Below are 6005 nucleotides of genomic sequence, written 5' to 3'. Positions count from 1 at the left end.
CCGCAGCTCTGATCAGAGGTATAAAGTTTAAATCCAGTCATTAGTGTCGGCTGATGGGACTACTGCTCCCATCAACTGACACCTGCTGCAGCTAATAACCGTGAGAAAAGGAGCAGCTGATGGGAGTATTCATTAGCCGGCACCTGGCTGTAAATAAATAATTTAAAAAAAACTGGCATGGGTTCCCCTTTTTCCAGCCAGGCAAAACTCACAGCTGGGGGCTGCAACCCTCACCTATCAGCTTCAGCAAGGCTGATTATCAAGAATAGAAGGGTCCCCGCGTTGTATTTTTTATTTATTTAAATAATTTTAAAAAACGGCGTGGGGTACCCCCATTTTTGACAACCAGCCTTGCTAAAGCAGACATCAGGGGGGCTGGATATTGGCCCTACCATCCTAAAAATAGCAGCCCACAGCCGCCAAGAAAAGGCACATCTATTAGCTGCGCCAATACTAGCGCTTTGTGTGGCTCTTTCCACTTTCCCTGTAGCGATGGCAAGAGGGGATCATATTTGTGGGATTGATGTCACCTTTGTATTATCAGGTGACATCAAGCCCACGGCTTAGTAATGGAGAAGTGTCTATAGGACACCTATCCATTACTAATCCTATAGCTGCATGGTAAATAAAGACACAGCAAGAATAAAGTCCTTTATTGGAAATAAAGCAAAACACACTTTTACTTTTTATTTAAAAATAAAAAACACAGTTATGCTCACCTAACGCCTAATTCCACTGAATCCCTCGTCTTCTGTAATAAAATAAAAATACAAAAAACAATACAGGTGAGGGTTCTCTGTCTTTCTGTCCCACGATGTAATCCATTTCTGGGGGATTACTAGCTTTTAACCTTGATGGTGCCAAGATGCGACCATCCAGGATGAGAATTTTGGTGAATGAGCTGCTGTGAGTGCAGCATCAGTGACCAGCAGTGATGTCATTGAGGTTACTGACAGTCACTGAAGCAACATTCCCAACCGGGCCAATGAACTGCGGTGACCTCGGTGAAAGTCTCACAGTGCAGAGGCGAGTTCACCGCAGTTCAAATTCACCACAGTGAAATTCTCCTGGTGAACTGCGGTCAATTCACCTCTGCACCATGAGACTTTTTTCTCTTTGTGCTAGCAGGGATCTCACATAGGTCACTATAGTTCATTGGTCCGGCCTCGGTGGCAGTAACCTTGATGACGTGACTGCTAGTCACTGAGGCTGCGCTCGCAGCAGCTCATTTACCAGTGGTTCTCAGCCTGGACAGTCGCATTATAGCACCGTCCAATTTGAAAACTACCGTATATACTCGAGTATAAGCCGAGATTTTCATCCCAAATTTTTGGGCTGAAAGTGCCCCTCTCGGCTTATACTCGAGTCAAGGTGGGTGGCAGGGTCGGCGGGTGAGGGGGTGAGGGCGCTGAGGTATACTTACCTAGTCCCAGCGATCCTGGCGCTGTCCCTGCCGTCCCACGGTCTTCTGTGCTGCAGCTTCTTCCCCTCTTCAGCGGTCACGTGGGACCGCTCATTAGAGAAATGAATAGGCGGCTCCACCTCCCATAGGGGTGGAGCCGCCTATTCATTTCTCTAATCAGCGGTAACGGTGACCGCTGATAGAGAAAGAAGCTGCGGCACCGAAGACCGTGGGACAGGCAGAGGGAGCCGGACGTCGGGACCAGGTAAGTATCGCATATGTACCTGTCCCCGTTCCAGCCGCCGGGCGTCGCTCCATCTTCCCGGCGCCACTCCGTCTTCCCGGCGTCTCTGCGCTCTGACTGTTCAGGTCAGAGGGCGCGATGACGCATATAGTGTGCGCGGCGCCGTCTGCCTGATCAGTCAGCGCAGAGATACGCCGGGACCGGACGCCGGAACGAGACGCCGGGAGCTGCAATCAAGAGAGGTGAGTATGTCTTTTTTTTTTTTTTTTTTTATTGCAGCAGCGGCACAGATTTATGTGGAGCATCTATGGGGCAGTATGAACGGTGCAGAGCACTATATGGGGCACAGATATGGGGGCAGTATGAACGGTGCAGAGCACTATATGGGGCACAGATATGGGGGCAGTATGAACGGTGCAGAGCATATATGGGGCACAGATATGGGGGCAGTATGAACGGTGCAGAGCATATATGGGGCACAGATATGGGGGCAGTATGAACGGTGCAGAGCATATATGGGGCACAGATATGGGGGCAGTATGAACGGTGCAGAGCATATATGGGGCACAGATATGGGGGCAGTATGAACGGTGCACAGCACTATATGGGGCACAGATATGGGGGCAATATGAACGGTGCAGCGCACTATATGGGGCACAGATATGGGACAGTATGAACGGTGCACAGCACTATATGGGGCACAGATATGGGGGCAGTATGAACGGTGCAGAGCACTATATGGGGCACAGATATGGGGGCAGTATGAACGGTGCAGAGCACTATATGGGGCACAGATATGGGGGCAGTATGAACGGTGCAGAGCACTATATGGGGCACAGATATGGGGGCAGTATGAACGGTGCAGAGCACTATATGGGGCACAGATATGGGGGCAATATGAATGGTGCAGAGCACTATATGGAGCACAGATATGGGGGCAGTATGAACGGTGCAGAGCACTATATGGGGCACAGATATGGGGGCAATATGAACGGTGCAGAGCATACAGGGCACAGATATGGGGCAATATGAACGGTGCAGAGCACTATATGGCACAGATATGGGGAAATATGAACGGTGCACAGCACTATATGGCACAGCTATGGGGCAATAATGAACGGTGCAGAGCACTATATGGCACATCTATGGGGAAATAATGAACGGTGCAGAGCACTATATGGCACAGCTATGGGGAAATAATGATCTGTTTTTATTTTTGAAATTCACCGGTAAATGCTGCATTTCCACCCTAGGCTTATACTCGAGTCAATAGGTTTTCCCAGTTTTTTGTGGCAAAATTAGGGGGGTCGGCTTATACTCGGGTCGGCTTATACTCGAGTATATACGGTAATTATCCCCCAGACATGGATTACGATGTGCGACAGAATGACGGAGAGGTGAGGAATATTGTTGTTTTTAATTTTTGTTTTATTACAGGAGACTAGGGATTCAGTGGAATTAGGCATTAGGTAAGTATAACTGTGTTTGTTATCTAATATACTGTATAAAGCTGAATGTGTGTATGTGTGTGTGTATGTATGTCTGGGATTGGCATCTGCACCGTTGCAGCTACAGCCACAAAATTTTGCACAGTCACATGTCTGGACCCCGAGAGCGTCATAGGCTATGTTGTGAGGCGAAATTTTAACCCCGCGCGTTCCAATTCACCAAACAATTTTGCCCCTATCTACATAATGGGGAAAAAAGTGAAAGGAAAAGTGTTGGAGGCGTCGCAGCTACAGAAACAAAATTTTGCACAGTCACACGTCTGGACCCCGAGAGCGTCATAGGCTATGTTGTGTGGTGAAATTTTAACCCCGCGCTTTCCAATTCACCAAACAATTTTGCCTCTATTTACATAATGGGGAAAAAAGTGAAAGGAAAAGTGTTGGAGGCGTCACAGCTACAGAAACAAAATTTTGCACAGTCCCACGTCTGGACCCTGAGAGCGTCATAGGCTACGTTGTGAGGTGAAATTTTAACCCCGCGCTTTCCAATTCACCAAACAATTTTGCCCCTATCTACATAATGGGGAAAAAGTGAAATGAAAAGTGTTGGAGGCGTCGCAGCTACAGCAACAAAATTTTGCACAGTCACACGTCTGGACCCTGAGAGCATCATAGGCTACGTTGTGAGGTGAAATTTTAACTCCGCGCTTTCCAATTCACCAAACTATTTTTTCCCTATTTACATAATGGGGAAAAAAGTGAAAGGAAAAGTGTTGGAGGCAAATTGACAGCTGCCAGATGTGAACAAGGGGGACTTAAAGAATGAGAGCGATGGCGCCAAAGAGTATATACCGTACAGTTGCTAAGGTGGGGCCCCGACATGGGATACTCACCACACATGGGGATATGAACACACACACAAAATGCGCCACACACTACCACGTGCTTGAACACATATCACCCTCAGCACACATTTCACCACACATACACCAACCTCGCCACATAAAAGTCAAAACACAAAAGTCACCGCTCAAAACTCGCCACGCGCAAAACTCGCCACATGCAAAAACTAGGCTCACGCAAAACTCGCCACAAGTGCAAAACTCACCTCATGGAAAACTCGCCACACGCAAAACTTGCACACGCGGAAAAATTGCCACATTCACAAAATTTGCAACACATGCAAAAGTTGCCTCACATAAAACTTGCACATACTCAAAAGGCACCAGACATAAAACTCACCACGCGCCAAACTCGCCATGCGCAAAACTTGCTGCACACAACTTGCTACACTAACCTGTCACATGCAACTCGACACACAAAAAGTTGCTACACGCATGTTGCCACACAAAACTCATCTCACAAAAGTCGCTACATGCATGTCGCCACACGCAACTCAACATACACAACTTGACAGACGAAACTCGCCCCAAAACACACACAAGTCTGGTATTAGCCTTCAAAAATAAAAATCTGATTAATAAGCAGACAAACTACAAGAGCAACAAATGTACCATATAGGAAATACAGCAGCTGTCAGTCACATGACCTGTCTATTATGTGTATGTGTGAGCTAATATATACTGCAAGGGGGAGGGCTTACTGTTGGCTGGGGATTTATCAGGCTGCCAATTTATCTTACAAATACTGAGGTAAAAATACTGAGCAAATAACGTGTTAGCGAGGTCTAATACAGAAGATCACACAGGTATATACTATATACAGGGGAGATGACACACAGATATATACTATATACAGGAGAGATGACACACAGGTATATACTATATAGAGGAGGAGATGACATACAGGTACATACTATATACAGGAGGAGATGACATACAGGTATATAGTATATACAGGAGGAGATGACACACAGGTATATACTATATACAGGAGCAGATTACCTACAGGTATATACTATATACAGGAGGAGATGACATACAGGTATATGCTATATATAAAAGATGACATACAGGTATATACTATATACAGGAGGAGATGACACACAGATATATACTATATACAGGGGAGATGACACACAGGTATATACTATATACAGGAGGAGATGACATACAGGTATATACTATATATAGAAGGAGATGACATACAGGTATATACTATATATAGGAGGAGATGACATACAGGTATATACTATATATAGGAGGAGATGACATAAAGGTGTATACTATATATAAGGGAGATGACAAACATGTATATACTGAGGTGAAAATGAGAGGTGGGAGGTGAAAATGAAAAGGTGTGAGTGCAAAATGAGAGGAGTGAGGGAAAATAGTGTAGTGATCGGAAAATGACAGATGTGAGGTCGAAATGACAAGTGTTAGGCGGGAATGAGAGGAGTGAGCGAGAAAATGAGAGGTGTGAGGGAGAAAATGAGAGATGTGAGGGGGAAAATTAAAGATGTGATTGGGAAAATGAGAGGTGTGATGGGAAAATAAGAGAAGTGACGTGCTATAACTAACCACAGATATTTACTATGCCCAGGCAACGCCGGGCTCTTCAGCTAGTTTCAAATAAAAGACTTTATAGGATTAGTTATAGATAGGTGTCTTATAGATGCTTCTCCATTACTAAGCTGTGGGCTTGATGTCACCGGACAATACAAAGGTGATATCAACCCCACAAATATGAACCCGACTTGTCACTGCTACAGGGCAAGCGGAAAGAGCCAGGTAAAGCGCCAGAAATGGTGCATCTAATAGATGCACCTTTTCTGGGCGGCTGCTGGCTGTTATTTTTATTGTGAATATATCGTTGCACAGCTGAAAAGTGGTGCACAAGTGGGAGCCCAACCTGTGAATAGTATAAATATATAACTTGGCACTCAACTTTTGTTTAATTTGAAGATTTTTTAATGCAGTCCAGCAAAAATAAACAGAGTTTCGGTCCTCAC

The sequence above is a fragment of the Ranitomeya imitator genome, chromosome 8 (genome assembly GCF_032444005.1).
Source record: "Ranitomeya imitator isolate aRanImi1 chromosome 8, aRanImi1.pri, whole genome shotgun sequence".
Classification (NCBI taxonomy): domain Eukaryota; kingdom Metazoa; phylum Chordata; class Amphibia; order Anura; family Dendrobatidae; genus Ranitomeya; species Ranitomeya imitator.
This window is presented reverse-complemented; position numbering follows the sequence as displayed.